Genomic DNA, 17,884 nt, shown 5'->3' with positions numbered 1-17,884 from the left:
TCACTAAAAGACACCTTATCGTCACTGTGGGCGGACGTTCACTCCAACATGGAGAGCGCACAATCCCGGCAGCAAAAGCAATATAACCAACGGGTACGTCTTCGGGAGTTCTCTCCTGGTGATCAGGTACTCATCCTCCTACCCACCTCAGAGAAAAAACTCTTAGCCACCTGGCAAGGGCCCTACAAAGTGATCAATAAGGTGACCCCTGTCACATATCGAGTGGATGTCCCACACAAAAAGAATATAGGTCAAATTTACCACGTAAACCTCCTGAAGGCCTGGGAGGAAAACCCAGCCCCCTCCTCAGGTACGGAAGCAACCGTCCACTACATAACGGAGAACAGACCATTAGAAGTACTCCTCCCCCCTCGAGTCCCGAAGGACGAACCAGCCCTACAGCTGGGACCCCAACTGACCGAGATCCAAAGAAACCAAATGCTCACTCTCTGTGCAAAGTACTCCTCTGTCCTATCAGGGATCCCAGGGAGAACCACTCTAGTAGAACACAACATTATTACCAACACAAACCAGCCCGTGAAACTAAGGCCCTATCGCATCCCCGAGGCCAGGAGGCAAGCCGTAGACCAGGAAGTCCAAGATATGTTGAAGGCAGACATAATTGAACCCTCTACCAGCGCCTGGTCGTCTCCCGTGGTCCTTGTCCCAAAACCAGATGGCAGCATTCGTTTTTGCATCGACTTCCGCCAAGTGAACGCAGTGTCCAAATTCGATGCTTATCCCATGCCAAGGGTGGACGAGTTGATCGAGCGATTAGGTGAGGCCAAAGTCATGACCACCATCGACCTCACGAAAGGTTATTGGCAAATCCCCCTCTCCCCAACAGCCAAAGAAAAAAACGGCTTTCTCAACACCCTCTGGGTTATTCCACTTCAAAGTGCTACCCTTTGGACTACATGGGGCTCCCGCGACCTTTCAGCGGTTGATGGATACCCTTCTAACTCAACACCGACACTATGCGGTTGCCTATCTGGACGACATAGTCGTGCATAGTCCCGACTGGCATACCCATCTCACCCATCTTGAGGCTATCCTGCAGACCCTAGAGAAGGCCGGTTTGACACTCAATCCTAAAAAGACTACGTTCGGTACCAACCATATAGAATATCTGGGGTACGATATCAGTGACGGTTGCATAAGACCCCAAAGCAACAAAATAAAGGCTATCGCAAACATACCCCGACCCGTGGATAGAAAAGAGATACGCTCCTTCCTTGGACTAGTAGGGTACTATCGAAGGTTCATTCCCCGGTTCTCAGAACTCGCTAGCCCCCTCCTCACAAAAACATACAGTGGAAAACGCATACCTTGGTCCACGCCTCAAGAAGTGAGCTTTCAACAGCTAAAAACGGCTCTTTGTTCAGCCCCCGTCCTGATGTGTCCGGACTTCCAGAAAACCTTTGTGCTCCAAACCGATGCCTCAGGGAGAGGACTAGGAGCAGTGTTGTCCCAACCGGATGACTCCGGTGATCTACGTCCCATTCTCTACCTTAGTAGAAAGCTTTATCCCCGGGAAGTCAAGTACGCCACAATCGAGAAAGAGTGCCTTGCTCTTACCTCCTGGGACGCCCCTTCTTGTTACTTACTGACCATGCTCCTCTCACCTGGCTGTCGCTCCACAAGGACTCCAATCCCAAAGTCTTACGATGGTTTCTTTCTTTGCAGCCTTTTTCATTTGAAACCCTTCACATGCCGGGTAAACTCCAAACGAATGTGGACTATCTTTCCCGAGTTCCGATGCTAGAATGGCCCGAACGTCCATTCCCGGGGGAAAGGCAGTGTGGTGGTGAGCGTCCCCCTGACCCTCTCGACATCGGTGAAGACCGACCCAACATGGCCGCCGTCAGCACTCCCGGAAGCGGAGGTGACGGACTAGTTGTTTCCCCGGAAGAGGCGAGTGTTTCCGCCTCAAGAGACTGGACGGAAGCAGCGAGAGGCGTTCCATCGGCGAGCCCGGACGAGAAGGAAGAAGAGTGGAGAGCGAACGAGAAGGAAGAAGAGTGGAGAGCAAACGAGAAGGAAGAAGAGTGGAGAGCGAACGACGCGGAGGAGGACCAGGTCGATAACAGCTCGAGGAGCACTGCGCCCGAGACCGTTGATCTCCCCGACAACAAGGAGACTGGGTCTCCCATCACCACGGCCCCGGGGGAGGTTCGTGGCTGCAGGCAAGTGCAGGGCGGGTATTGGGGAGTCTTTCGTGGGCTGTGGGGACGCATGAGGGGCATCCACAAACAGTCACCTGACCTTCCTGTCCCCTAGACACTTTATCACGGGCGATAGGTCCCAGGTGACGGCCGGCACAACCCCGGGTCCCTTCCCTCCCCTTGAAAACCCCCTGCCGTGTTGTGCTGTCGGCTAAAGCCTGGATTCTTTTGTTTCTATTTTGGTTTTCCCATACGTGCCTGAGCCCTACGTACCCGTGAGAAGAACCCGGATGCCTAGAGGAGCCCTGACTGGGAGGAACCCGCAAAAACACGTCTAGAAGCACTCCTTTATACTCTATCTGTTGACGACACAGAAGTTCTGACCTTAATAAAACGAAAATCCGAACTAGACAACTGTGTGGACAGTGTGTGAACTAACGGGAGGGGACACCCAGCCTAAGGGGAATACCACAGCACCATTAATGATTCACATCCCGATACGATGGGTCTACCAGGTGGTGAAGTCTCACTTTTATGTACTTTTGGAAGGACATAAAACAAAGGAATTCTGGGGTTCTTATTCCGCAGATACTCATACTCTTTTTTTACCAAAAAATCCTTGTTGATAACCTTTTTCCAAAATTGTAAAAAGTTGGCTTTGCAAATCACATGTTGGATCTTTATTGATCTTTCTACAGCACTCATTGTCCCCTAGCTGTCTCATCACTTCCAATGTGTACTCCGATGTATCCCATACAACAATGGAGCCGCCTTTATCAGCCTGCTTGATTATAATTGAATTGTCATTTTGGAGATTTGATAGAGCTTCCATTTGAGATCTGGATGTATTATATTTAACCCATCTTTTTTTCTTTTCCATGTCTGTAATTGCTGACAAGATGGTTTTTTCAAAAATTACCACTTGTTTTGGAATGTTATTGGCCGGTGGACAAAAAGAAGATTTTTTCTTTAAACCTGTGTTCTCTATCGTCTACGTATATGGGTTTTCTGCAAAAAAGGTTTTTAACCGAATTTTACGACAGAATTCTATGGCTTCCGTTTTTAGTCTCACAAAATCTGTATTTTTTGAAGGAACAAATGATAAACCTTTTTCTAATATACTTTGTTCATCTTTAGTCAAGGTTTTTTTTGATAAATTGTATATCGGTGATACCACTAGTTTTTGTAGTTCTGTCGGCGGGTGGACATTTCCCAAGGTTGATCGTTGAATCTTATCCTTCCTCATGTTTTTTGTTGGCCTCTCCCTAAAAAAGGAGTTTGTTGTTGTTGGAAATTTCCCCTTCTATTAGTATTTCTACGGCCTTCATTGGTTTCTCCCTCACTCCCACTTGAGGAGGATGATGTTTCTGAGAAAGTTATAAAATTGTTCGAAGATCTTCCTTGAAATTCTGGGAGGTATCTACGTGAATCCGCTCTTAGGTAAAAATCCGACTGTAAATATGGGTACACCTTTTCTAATGCAAAGTTTCTTTTGTCTTTTTCAAATTTGTTACCTTTTTGGTTAACAGTATAGTCTTTAAATTCTGATATTTCCTTTTCAACTTTCTCTAGTAGTGCTTTAGAATCTGTAATCATCTGATTTGCTTTGATCTCTGATTCAAGAATCTCTATTTCCTCCAGGTGTTGTTTAGAAATTCGTTGTGCAGTTTCCACTGTAAGGACCATCAGGTCTCTACTACATTTTGTCTCAATTAAGTTATAACCTTTCTTATATAACGGATCCTCTGTGAAAATCACTGGAATATTTTTGATTTGCAAGCCTCCCGGAATAGTACCTGCCTTCATATCGGGAAAAATCTCCATAAAAGTAGAACAAAAAACCCAAACTGAACACACAAGCACCATGGAGGCAGCTGGAGCAGGCGCAGAGGACGAGCGCAACCCCACAAGCCTCCCGGACGACCAGCCCAGGACCTCGGGGACAGGGAAGGACAAGAAGAAGAGGAAGACGAAGTTCAGTCCGCAGGCGAAGAGGATCATAGTCACAGAGGTGATGGAACACCATCAACAACTGTTCGTCACCTCCAACGTGTCATTGGGCACCAAAACTGGAATATGGCGGGACATCGTGGACAAGGTGAATGTCGTCAGAGAGCAAAAGAGGACAATGTACGAGGTCAAGAGGCGATGGAATGACATCAAGAGAAAGGCCAAGGAGAAACTCGCAGCCAACCAGAAGGTAGCAATGCAGACTGGAGGTGGGGGCCCAGTGCCACAGCTCGAGCTGGATGACATGGAGGAGCTGGTGTCGACAGTCATCAGAGTGGATACTGTGGCCGGAGTCGGGGGACCGGACACTGCTCGACAGGACACAACACAACCGCAACAGGGTGAGTGACCACCAGGTACTGGGGGGACGGGTGGAGATCGCCACGATGGCACACATGCACAATGAAGCACAGCACAGTGCACACCCTCAATGACTCACCCAGATCCACAGACTGTCACAATGTATAATGCCATGCTGTCTGAATGTCAACATGTACCATGCGGCTACATACATGTGGACACATTGCAATACACCATCTCCCCTTCACATTGCAGGGACACTGTCAACACCCCCTGCAGAGCAGTCCCAGCCACTCTTCACTGATGATGAGGAGGATGGCAGCCACCGCTGTACATCAGCGAAATGTAGCTGGGATCTACCATGCCCTGCAGACCATCATCATGGCATTGCTGCCACAAGGTGTGGCGCTGAAGAATGCTGCTGACTCCACACCATCCACATCTCTGCCCCCTGGTGGGTCAGTGCCCCACAGTGCGGCAGGTGTATTCACTCCGGCACCTGATGTGTCACTGCCACACAGTGCGACCGACAACCCTCCTCTGGCCCCTGATATGTCAGTGGCACACAGTGCCCCAGCCGGTACTGCAACACCCACATTTGGGGCAGTGCACACATCCGGGGACGAGGACATGGATGGGTTTGTGATCAGTAGGCACTTGCATTAATTTCCGCCACCTGGCCTGTTCAAGCTTGGTGCCGCACATGGGCCCATGACCTACCACTGACCCCCGATACACACAGTTGTCAGCATGTCACAGCCACTCCCTGAGGGTAGGTTTGCACGCACACCACACCCATCCAGCACAGGCGTCACAGGTCATGTGATTTCGCCAACATAAGGGGCCGATGATGTCACATTCCCCTCTGCCGGTGGTGACTGGATGACGGAAGCTCCACGGTTCTCAATCATAAAGGGCCCACGAGTTGTTGCGCACAGGGTTAGTGGCACCCAAGGCCTTGCGTTCGTCATGGGCCTGCCACCACATGGCGCTGACTGGGCTTGCACAGGGTTAGTGGCACCCAAGGCCTTGCGTCCGTCACAGGCCTTCCACCACATGGCGCTGACTGGGCTTGCACAGGGTTAGTGGCACCCGAGGCGTTGCGTCCGTCACGGGCCTGCCACCACATGGCGCTGACTGGGCTTGCATAGGGTTAGTGGCACCTGGAGCATTGCGGCCGGCACAGGCACGGGACAGTGACTTTGGGTGCACTGAGTCAGTGGCACCTTAAGCTGCTGAGCGGGTGTGCAGCCTGCGCTGATGCCCTGTCCCGGCGGTCCGGACAGCTCAGGTTTTGTGTGCCCTGCTGGACCGCAGTGTAGGACAGAGCCAGTGGGCAACGCGGGCCTACCGCCACATGGCGTCGCTTCTGGGATCACAGAGTTGGTGGCACCTATTGGGCTGAGCGGGTGTGCAGCCTGCGATGAGGCCGGGCGCCCTGGTATGTCCTCTGTCATGGAGTAATCAAGACCCAGCACCAAACGTCAGACCTGGTGGCCTGCGGAGCGGGGCGGCATGGTGTGGAGTGTGCCATGTCCGCGGGACCCGGGCTTGTGGCCTGCAGCGGCACGTGGTAGGACCTCCTGTCTGCACGCCAATGGCGGAAGTTGAGCAGTGCAGCCTGGGTGCGCAGGAGCGGGCATGCTCCGATGGGCGGTGGGACGGTCTGGGGTGCCTCTGTCTGGGTGTGCATGGGCGTGCAGGCGATGTGGTCTTGTGCGATTGTGTGTACTGTGCCAAACATGTTTCTGGACTCTGTTTCAGATGACGGGTCTGTCTCAGATGTGTGACCTAATGGACTGCACTACATGCCGGCAAGTGGTTGGAAACACACCAGTGGCAGCAGGTGAGCAGTGTGGCTTGGGTGCCAAAGGGCGGCTCTCTCTCTCTCTCCCCCTCTCTTCTTCCTCTCTCTCTCTCTCCCCCTCTCTTCTTCTACTCTCTCTCTCTCCCCCTCTTCCTCTCTCTCTCCCACTCTCTTCTCTCTCTCTCTCCCCTCTTCCTCTCTCTCTCTCCCACTCGCTTCTTCTCTCTCTCTCTCCCCCTCTTCCTCTCTCTCTCCCACTCTTCTCTCTCTCTCTCTCTCCCCCTCTTCCTCCCCCTCTTCCTCTCTCTCTCCCACTCTCTTCCCCTCTCTCTCTCCCACTCTCTTCTTCTCTCTCTCCCCCTCTTCCTCTCTCTCTCTTCTTCTCTCTCTCTCCCCCTCTTCCTCTCTCTCTCTCCCACTCTCTTCTTCTCTCTCTCTCCCCCTCTTCCTCTCTCTCTCTCCCACTATCTTCCTCTCTCTCTCCCACTCTCTTCCTCTCTCTCTCTCCTACTTAGAAGGCCTTAGAAGCTCTCCCCGGTGACTGCTACTGGGGCTGCGAGCTTATCGTTTGTTACCTGTGAACTTAAATTCCGACTGTACTATTTTAGAAGCATTTTTTATCCCTGTAGGAAGATTTTGTAGACCGATTGATAAATTGTACTTTGGGGGCTTTTAACATCAGAATAATTTGGGGAATGTAAATCAGGAACTCTAACACCCTTCCCACGCTTCATTCATTTCCTACCACCGATTTTGACGATTTGTTCAGGCGTCTGGCGGCGGTGGGCGCCATCTTGGGAGTAGCGGGGTCAGCGCTCTAGTCGCGCCGGACTCCCGCCCTCCCAGAATACTTAAGCAAGGCTTCCCGGTGGCCGCATTGCCTTAGAAGCTCTCCCCGGTGACTGCTACTGGGGCAGCGAGCTTATCGTTTGTTACCTGTGAACTTAAATTCCGACTGTACTATTTTAGAAGCATTTTTTATCCCTGTAGGAAGATTTTGTAGACCGATTGATAAATTGTACTTTGGGGGCTTTTAACATCAGAATAATTTGGGGAATGTAAATCAGGAACTCTAACACCCTTCACACGCTTTATTCATTTCCTACCACCGATTTTGACGATCTGTTCAGGCGTCTGGCGGCGGTGGGCGCCATCTTGGGAGTAGCGGGGTCAGCGCTCTAGTCGCGCCGGACTCTCGCCCTCCCAGAATACTTAAGCAAGGCTTCCCGGTGGCCGCATTGCCTTAGAAGCTCTCCCCGGTGACTGCTACTGGGGCTGCGAGCTTATCGTTTGTTACCTGTGAACTTAAATTCCGACTGTACTATTTTAGAAGCATTTTTTATCCCTGTAGGAAGATTTTGTAGACCGATTGATAAATTGTACTTTGGGGGCTTTTAACATCAGAATAATTTGGGGAATGTAAATCAGGAACTCTAACACCCTTCACACGCTTCATTCATTTCCTACCACCGATTTTGACGATTTGTTCAGGCGTCTGGCGGCGGTGGGCGCCATCTTGGGAGTAGCGGGGTCAGCGCGGCGCAGCGGGCTGGCGCAGCGGGCGCGCCGGGCGCGCCCCGAAGCCGCGCCAAAGCCAAGCCCGTCTGCGCCCGTCCGAGCCTTGACCGAGCCCAGGGCCACCTCCCCTGCACCTTTGGAGTCATCAAGGTTAGTCTATACAGCAAATGACCTCATTAACTTAAACAACACCCTATGCAAGGCGCATGATCCCCCGGTATGTCTATTTGCTGAACCTATCGGAGGGCTGTTTCTTTGTACTCCATGCAAAAAAAACAACCCGGAAATACCGACACCTCAGAAACTAATACAAGCGGCACTTATAAATGTTCGCTCGCTTCCATGCCATAAAATTGACATATTAGAGCTGCTTAATACCTATGCTATCGACCTCCTGTTTCTTACTGAAACTTGGGGAGACGATTCATCAGGACCAGATTTTAAAGCTGCCATGCCAGAAGATTACTGTGTCCATAGGCAGGACCGCATCTCAGCGGATAAAGGTGGAGGGATTGCAATAATATATCGCAACAGCCTCCGCGTTAGAGCTATTGATTTAAAACATACGAGCTGTGAGGCACTTGCCTTTACTGTGTCGCTCACCACCAATCAAACATTCACAGGCACCCTTCTGTACCGACCCCCAGGCTCTCGTACGACATTTCTTTCACAACTCCATCAATTGAGTGAGTTAGCTGTGGAACACAAATACTTCACCGTATTGGGTGACTTTAATTTCCATCTCGAATCCCTGACCGATAAAGACACTGACCAGCTCATTAATGACCTTCTTTCTGTGGAACTTGAACAACTGATAACGGTTCCAACACACAAGGCAGGACATACGCTTGATGGTATTTTTACCAATAATCCACCAATCACAATGAATAAAACACTACCTCTAACATGGTCTGATCACTCCGTCATTCTATTCGATATTAAAATTAAAACAACAGCTCTTAAAAGTACATCTCAGAACTCCTATCAAACCACTAGAGACTGGAAAAATCTAGATCATACCCAGCTTGCACAGATTCTTACTGATGCCTTCATGGGTATAGACACCGAAACTGATCCAAATATTGCAGCCACCAGATATACTTCTATTCTGGAAGGGGCATTCTCTACATTAGCTCCATCCAGAACATCCAAACACAACAGGAAGACCCCCTCGGCCCCTTGGTTTACTGAACAACTTAGACTACAACGACAACACTGTCGTAACCTAGAGCGCTATTGGCGCAAACATTACAACTCATCAGATAAAATAACATATAAAGCTGCACTTCATATTTATAAGCAGAGAATAGCTACAGAAAAAACATATCTACTATACCACCCAAATAGATCAGGCTAAATGCAGCATGAAGAAATTGTTCGAAGTAGTAAACCATCTTGCTGAACCATCCAATCCAATCCACCCCTCGAAACATCTCAAACTCTCTGCAACACATTGGCTGACTTCTTCTCTAAAAAGGTCACATCTATATTTAAGGATTTCACCCCAAATTCCAACATCACTGAATCGTTTAACACACAAACAAACTTGAATTCAACAGCCCTAACGGAATTCACTAAGATACATTCACAATACATCCATAAACTAATTGTGTCAATTAAATCTGGTTCCCCATTGGACCCCTGTCACCCCTCTATACTCAATACTATTCCAGACATTATTATTGTACCACTGACATACATCTGTAACATCATGTTCTCAACAGGTTCATATCCAACTATCTGGAAAAACACTATAATTAAACCACTTCTTAAAAAACCATCGCTTGATCCTTTACTACCCTCCAGCTACCGTCCTATCGCATCTTTGCCGTTCCCAGCTAAAATCTTCGAATCTGTCATGAACAAACAACTGTCTGATTACATTCAAAGCAACGACCTTTTAGACGACACTCAGTTCGGTTTCCGACAAGGTCATGGAACAGAAACTGCCTTGATTAAGGCTGCAGATGAAATAAGAACCACGATGGATAACGGAGGACAGGCTGTCTTGATTTTGCTGGACCTATCGGCGGCTTTCGACACGGTCGATCACTCTACTTTGATTGGCCGTGTCGAGGCCATCGGTATTAAACACAAAGCCAGAGATCTTATTACATCTTTCCTGGCTGACCGCAAACAGGCAGTTAAGTTAGGTACATTCACCTCTCCTACTTTCAGCCATCCTTGTGGAGTTCCACAGGGTTCCTCGCTAAGTCCGACCCTTTTCAATATCTATGTTTCGGACTTAGCGAGGGTAATAAAAGCTTATAACATCAACCTAACAACATATGCCGACGATACCCAGTTGGTACTATCCATACATAAAAATGGCTCCAAGATAGCAGCAAACTTCAAAGATGGCATAAGGGCCATCAGCAGTTGGATGGCTTCCAACTGTCTAAAACTTAACTCATCAAAGACGGAAGTCATGCTCTTTGGTAAGATTCAGCCTCTGTGGTCTCCCTTATGGTGGCCGGAGGAAATGGGGACTCCACCTCAACCAGTCAGTAAAGTCAGAAACCTGGGAGTAATATTTGATGATAAACTTCTTTTCCATCATCATGTGAACGCTGTAGTATCATCAACATTTAACATCTTAAGGAAAATAAAGAAACTTCTCCCATATCTTCCTATAACTACAGGAAAAACACTAATTTCAACACTGGTGTTTTCACGCACTGACTACTGCAATGCCCTCTTCCTCAATGCACAAAAAAAGGTCATCTCCAAACTTCAAATGATACAAAATGCCTCAGCTAGAGTTTTATTGGGCATTCCAAAATTTAGCTCTGTCTCTAGACATTTGGACCAACTGCATTGGCTTCCGGTCATAAGTCGCACGAAATTCAAGGCCCTTTGTATTGTCTACAAGGCAATAAATAATATGGGACCTAAATTTCTTAGGAGTTCACTTAAGCCTTTATCAACCTCCAGAACGCTTCGTTCCAATACTGCTCATCTGCTTCATATACCCAGAACAAGGAAAGTTAACTGGGGAGACAGATGTTTCACCATCGCAGCTGCAAAACTATGGAACTCCCTTCCTTTTAATATAAAATCCAGTCCAAAGCTGATCATCTTTAGAAAGCAGCTAAAGACATGGCTGTTTTCTCAACGACATGATTATTCATAAATCACTCTAAAACTGCTTCAGAGATTTACTTTACTGGTACCAGATATAGCTCTCAGCGCCGAAACACCTATGGGTAATTGCAGCGCTTTAAAAATCGCATAAATAAATAAATAAATAAATAATAAATAAATACTCTCTTCTTCTTCTCTCTCTCTCTCCCTCTCTTCGCTCTCTCTCTGTCCTTTGCTGTGCGCAGGACATACCTTCTCATCATAATTTTTGTCTTGCAGGCTGTGACCTACGGATTGGCCCGAGGGGAGCCGCAATGTGTCTCCATTTAATTTCTGTGTTAATTTTAATAAAGTTTGATTTGTTGCTTCGGAAATGAATGTGTGAGGCTCATTTTTGTGATGACACGTGCATGTCACCAGTTGTGATTGTGCGACATCATGCGGATAATTTTGTACGTGAGTGGGTGTAGCTGATGTGGCATGTCTTTGGTCGGGGGGGAGGCCGGGGAAGGGGGGTTATGGGGGTGGTTGCAGCAGCTGTTTCCCTTTCGGCCCTCCGGCTGCATGTTCAGTTGCCCGGGTGCATCTGTTGTTCTTCATGCGTGGCTGTGGGCTGTGCTCCCTTTTGTGGTGCAGGCTGTGGTCCGACTTAGCACCAGGTCAGAGCAGGTGTTATTTTCCTGCTGCTAACGCGCCTTATTGCAGTTCTGTCTGGTCATTGTGAATGTTGTGGAGTGGTGTTGTCACGGCTTTTGGCACGGGAACGCCTACTCTGCATCTCATTAGTGATAGTTGCGGGGGTCATCTGTGGTGATGTTTTTTGCGGCTGCTATCGCAGATAAACTGGTGCTGTGGGCTGTTAACACCAGCTTGTGAATTGGGCAATATATTTATCGCACCTTTGGCTGCGATAAAGTGCCGTTATCTCGGCGATAGTTCCTTGTGAATATGCCCCTAGGCCTGCAGCTGAGCTTTGAAATGTTCCTTTTTTTAGCATTTGAATCCATTTGGAAATAGAACTGTTGAGCTTAAGGCATATAGGAAATTGGCCCAGTTGAGAATAAACAAGTCCTCAACACTTCATTGATCTTTGCACGCCCTGTAGAAAACCAGGTATCCCTCCCTTTTATTTTTTAATACAACAACATCTCTTGTCAGTCTCCCCTACCTTTGAAGGACTCTGCAAATCTAAATGCAATGCCCAGCTTGTTTTGTGGATGACATTGACTCATTAGACTCACTGAAAACGCAACCCACATGTAAGACTCTTTCCTAACAAGGGAATCTGCCTATGAAACGTTTCAACCTGACCTAACAGTACGTAAAGAGATCTTTCCAGCATTCGCCGTATACATCCAAAAGTACAAAATCTACCAGGAAGTATAGTTTGCCATTAAAAGTAACGGGACCACAGCATCATCCAAGCACATCACCATGCGTCCTTCTATCCAGAAATCAACTTTCATTAGTGCCGGGCCACCCTCGCTTCCCGGTGAGACGTTGATTAGTTCCATGCAGACTATTGTACATCGTTCAACTCCTGCCTTCTACCTGCAAGACAGGCTCTCAGCGGGCCCCAAATGTGTCTCTCATATCTATCACTGGCCCTTACCCCATATCTATGTGGTTTAACTGGAGTATAGCAGATTTGGTGTAGGACATTTTAATGCAGCAGTCTATGCCTGCCATTCATAGAGACCTCCTTAATGTGGCGACAGCAGTATTCCCATTGTGAGTCTGTTAATTGGGTACCTAAATCCATATCCCAGCAGTCTCCAGGCTGGTGGTCTACTCTGGGCATGTCTCTTAATGTAGTGGTGTACATCATATTAGAACATTGGAATGTGGAGCACTGCATTGAATACAATGGCGTGCTCCGTGCTTCTCCAGGCCGGTATAAGCCCGCAGAGCAACATTCCAATGTTGTTTTCACAAAGGTCTCTCGAAACCTGAGGGGATTTAAACCCCCTAGCACTCCGAGGCCTTTATTTTATTTGTTCGAACATTCTGCCCTCTAGTGGCAGAATGTTTTAATAGCCTTATAGCCCTTCGTAGCTCAGCTATACCGGCTATTAAAGGCCCACTCCAGCATTCAAGGCCCGTGCGGAAGACGAGGGCCTTTAACAAGGGAGCGGGACTTTAATAGCTGGTATAGCCCAGCTACGAAGGGCTATAAGGCTATAGTAATGGTTTTGGTGTTCAGTGAGGCAGTGGCAGCAAGACTCAGCAGTCTCCAATCTGCTGTTTCCGGAGGGTAAATAGGGAACGCCTTACTCATTGCCTGCCGCAATTCAGTAAGTATGAATATCGCTAGTCCTGTAGCGCAGCCCTTTTTTCAAAATATTCCTTCAGGGTAAGAAATCTCCTTTCCTTCTATAAGTTACCAGCGTGAGGAGTTGTTTGTCCCGAAAGTCTCTAGTAAGAAGTAATTTGGTTTGTATATCAGATTTATATGTGGGGAGTACATGAAATCTACACTTAAGACCTGGGCCAGGTACACCGATGCCCATATTGTATTGTCCACTACCTGCATCCAGACCCTGTCTTGTTGAGGTTTTCATGATGACCTTAGTAAGCTTATGGGGTCTGCCAGGCCCAGTTCCAGATCTCGGTGCGGTCCCTGTCGATGGTTAGGGAACCAGAGTGTGGCAAATTGCGCTTGTAAAATGTAGGAACACAAATCTAAATACGGCACAGAGAAGCCACGCAGTGTCTCTGCAGTAACCTCCAAGCAACTTGTGGTTGCTTTCCCGTCCGTGTGAGTTTGATTAAAGGGGACTGTAGTCGGGTCGAGAATCCACAGGTCAGCGGGATCAGTGTATTTTGAAACAAAAATGGCAGTTGTGGAGGTATCACCATCTTTATGAGGGTGACACTGCCCGCCATTGTGATGGGTAATTTGATCCATTTATCAATATTAGTTTTGATTCTGTCCATGAATGTGCCATAATTCTCTTGTATTATGACCCTCAAATCCCTATGGATCTGCATCCCGAGGCAGAGGACAGAGTCCACTTGCTGCTGCAGGAGATATAGAATTTATTGTGCGGCCGCGCTCTACTTAAGTGGCATTATAAGTGAATTGGACCAACTCATGGTAAGGTCTGACCAACCACCAAAGTCAGTAATCACAGATACGTTGGGGTCAAAGTTATTGCTGGGGTCCCCGACAAGACGTAATATGTCATCGGCGTAGGGTGACACCAAGACTCTGCGCTTCCCAAACTGAATGTCCCTGTGACCGTACACCTCGCGGAGCACACGAACCAGAGCCTCCAATGCCAGGGCAAATATTATCAGGGACAGAAGACATACCTGCCTTGATCCACATTGTATTGCAAATGGAGCAGAGACGCAGTCATTCACACGTATTCATGCCCTCAGCATAAAGTCAAACGCCCTGGCGGCGCCTAAGAGCACCATCACTGCTCGATGCTCTGGACTGATCTGGTGAAGACTTGTGAAGGGGGTACGAAGGTGGTCAATTGTAGAGCATTCCAGTATGAATTTCGATTGCCCTGGCAAAACTAGGCCATGCAGCAGCGATGCTAGCCGGCCGCCAAGATTTTCAGCAAGATCTTTTTGTCAAAATGTATGTAGGATAGTTGAATCAAAAGTTGGTCGCACTCTGCTCGTCACACCAGCAAGTTGCCCCAAGGAACTGTGGTCAATGTAGCGGCGACGGCGAGTACGCCTATGCCACGGTGTATGTAGAAAAGTATGTGTCGCATTAGCCATCCCTGGACACGTGTTTCGAGGTAGTTGCCTCTTGTCAGCAGGGAGCAGGTCAGTGTAAAGGGGTGCCGCGTGGACTGCCAAAATGTAATTAAAACAGGTAGAGTACCTCTCATGGCGCGCAGGTGCAGGTGCAGGTCCAAGGCTCGTCAGCCCGTTGGCTCAAGGGAGCCGTAATAAATGAATCAAAAGTTGGTCGCACTCTGCTCGTCACACCAGCAAGTTGCCCCAAGGAACTGTGGTCAATGTAGCGGCGACGGCGAGTACGCCTATGCCACGGTGTATGTAGAAAAGTATGTGTCGCATTAGCCATCCCTGGACACGTGTTTCGAGGTAGTTGCCTCTCGTCAGCAGGGAGCAGGTCAGTGTAAAGGGGTGCCGCGTGGACTGCCAAAATGTAATTAAAACAGGTAGAGTACCTCTCATGGCGCGCAGGTGCAGGTCCAAGGCTCGTCAGCCCGTTGGCTCAAGGGAGCCGTCATAAATGAATCAAAAGTTGGTCGCACTCTGCTCGTCACACCAGCAAGTTGCCCCAAGGAACTGTGGTCAATGTAGCGGCGACGGCGAGTACGCCTATGCCACGGTGTATGTAGAAAAGTATGTGTCGCATTAGCCATCCCTGGACACGTGTTTCGAGGTAGTTGCCTCTCGTCAGCAGGGAGCAGGTCAGTGTAAAGGGGTGCCGCGTGGACTGCCAAAATGTAATTAAAACAGGTAGAGTACCTCTCATGGCGCGCAGGTGCAGGTCCAAGGCTCGTCAGCCTTGGCAGTCTACGTGGCAACCCCACACGCTCACCTACTCTCTGCTGACGAGAGGCAACTACCTCAAAACACGTGTCCAGGGATGGCTAATGCGACATTTACTTTCTTCGAATACTTTTGGCACAGGCGTAATCGCCGTCGCCACTACATGGACCACAGTTCCTTGGGGTAACATGCTGGTAGGACGAGCAGAGTGCGGCCAATTGGATTTTTTGTATTAGGGCTCCCTTGAGCCATTGGGCTGACGAGCCCCGGACCAGCACCTGCGCGCCATGAGTGGTACTTTACCTGATAACACTTTTTTGGCAGTCTACGCGGCAACCCCACACGCTCACCTACTCCCTGCTGACGAGAGGCAACTACCTCGAAACACGTGTCCAGGGATGGCTAATGCGACATTTACTTTCTTCGAATACTTTTGGCACAGGCGTAATCGCCGTCGCCACTACATGGACCACAGTTCCTTGGGGTAACATGCTGGTAGGACGAGCAGAGTGCGGCCAATTGGATTTTTTGTATTAAGGCTCCCTTGAGCCATTGGGCTGACGAGCCCCGGACCAGCACCTGCGCGCCATGAGTGGTACTTTACCTGATAATACTTTTTTGGCAGTCTACGCGGCAACCCCACACGCTCACCTACTCCCTGCTGACGAGAGGCAACTACCTCGAAACACGTGTCCAGGGATGGCTAATGCGACATTTACTTTCTTCGAATACTTTTGGCACAGGCGTAATCGCCGTCGCCACTACATGGACCACAGTTCCTTGGGGTAACATGCTGGTAGGACGAGCAGAGTGCGGCCAATTGGATTTTTTGTATTAAGGCTCCCTTGAGCCATTGGGCTGACGAGCCCCGGACCAGCACCTGCGCGCCATGAGTGGTACTTTACCTGATAATACTTTTTTGGCAGTCTACGCGGCAACCCCACACGCTCACCTACTTCCTGCTGATGAGAGGCAACTACCTCGAAACACGTGTCTAGGGATGGCTAATGCGACATTTACTTTCTTCGAATACTTTTGGCACAGGCGTAATCGCCGTCGCCACTACATGGACCACAGTTCCTTGGGGTAACATGCTGGTAGGACGAGCAGAGTGCGGCCAATTGGATTTTTTGTATGTAGGATAGTTGTCTATATCACCCACTCTGATGTGCTTGCCCCTGCACCGTTCATTTTAATGTTTTTTTCGACTCATCGTGAGTCGCACTTTACGCCAAGGCATTACTATCTTTCCATGCACTTGTTTCCATCTGCCCGTACGGGCGCCCACAATGAGACGCATTCCTTTTGACCATCTAGTTATAGACTATCAGTAAATATCGCTATACTCTTTTGCCAATTGAGTTTGCGCTTTTTCCTTGAAATATGTTTCCTTTCACTCTCCAGATTCAGCTACACGCTCATCTTAAACGGCCCGAATACCGATGTTGTTTGCAGAACACTCTCAGGCCTTCAGATATTTAAAAATATGCCCTCTGTCATCTGACGTACCACTAGGGCTTCGGCTACTCCGGCACTAATCTGCAGCCTGTGATTCGAGGGACTTCTCTTAAGGAACTCAGTACATTCAGGGGATTTCTTCTGATCTGTGCTATTTCCCTCAATACCAGCATCTCCATATATTCAGTTATCCTACATGGACAGGTAAGCATTTAATATAATTTGATGCTAGGATCACTTCTGATCGTGCCTATGCTTGCTCGGGGACACTGAGTGGATGTATGTACTATATAGCACTCACATTTCTCGCATATCTATTCACTTGGTGTTTCTATGTTGGTTTTTATTTTTTCTGGGCGGACATGTGGAGTTACTCCTGCGTTCTTTAAGTTTTCTAATATTCACACCTCCAATACTAAGTCTCAGAGGTGACCTACCCCTGACCCATCCCATATTCCCTCGTTTAGAAACTGAGCACCCTATTTTATGCTGCTTCCTACCCTCCCCACTTCCCTCTTTCTTTGTCAAATTGAGCCTTTGTATACACTATGAGCCAAAAAGAAAAAATTCTCTGTTCTAAAAAGTTGACTCTCATTTGCAGTATTCTTCCATTATTGATACCAAGACTCCCTGATCCCCTTATGCTTTTAGCGCCCTGAGGAAGGTGCAACCTTATCTTTTTGGTCAACACCGAAACGTGCGTTGATGTACTCTCTGGAGACCACCAGGATAGGACCGATAAATACTACATTTTTCTTGCTCTGGCAAGACTAGGCCATGCAGCAGTATACTAGGCCATGCAGCAGTAGTGCCAGCCGGGCCGCCAAGATTTTCAGCAAGATCTTTTTCTCAAAATGTATGTAGGACAGTTGTCTATATCATCCACAGTCCTGTGCAGTTTCCCCAGGTTTAAGTACAGTGATGATCACCGGTACCCGCTCAGTGTGCGGGATCTCTCCATTCTGGAGGACCTCATTACACATATCTAGCAGATAAGGGGCAAGGAGATAAGTGTATTCTTTATAGAATCCTCCAGGTATACCATCACTGTTAGATGCTT

The 17,884-nt window shown here is 48.4% G+C and overlaps 1 protein-coding gene across 2 annotated transcripts in view; it reads right to left on the bottom strand.

Moving 5' to 3' along the window:
* Positions 1-17,884, bottom strand: part of CNTF (ciliary neurotrophic factor) — an 84,579-nt gene that overhangs the window by 21,927 nt on the left and 44,768 nt on the right. The gene's annotated exons all lie outside the window — the stretch shown is intronic.

This window comes from Triturus cristatus, chromosome 4_1 (assembly GCF_964204655.1).
Source record: "Triturus cristatus chromosome 4_1, aTriCri1.1, whole genome shotgun sequence".
Taxonomy (NCBI): Eukaryota; Metazoa; Chordata; class Amphibia; order Caudata; family Salamandridae; genus Triturus; species Triturus cristatus.
Note: the sequence above shows the minus strand (reverse complement) of the source record. Positions and strands in the feature narration are given on the sequence as shown.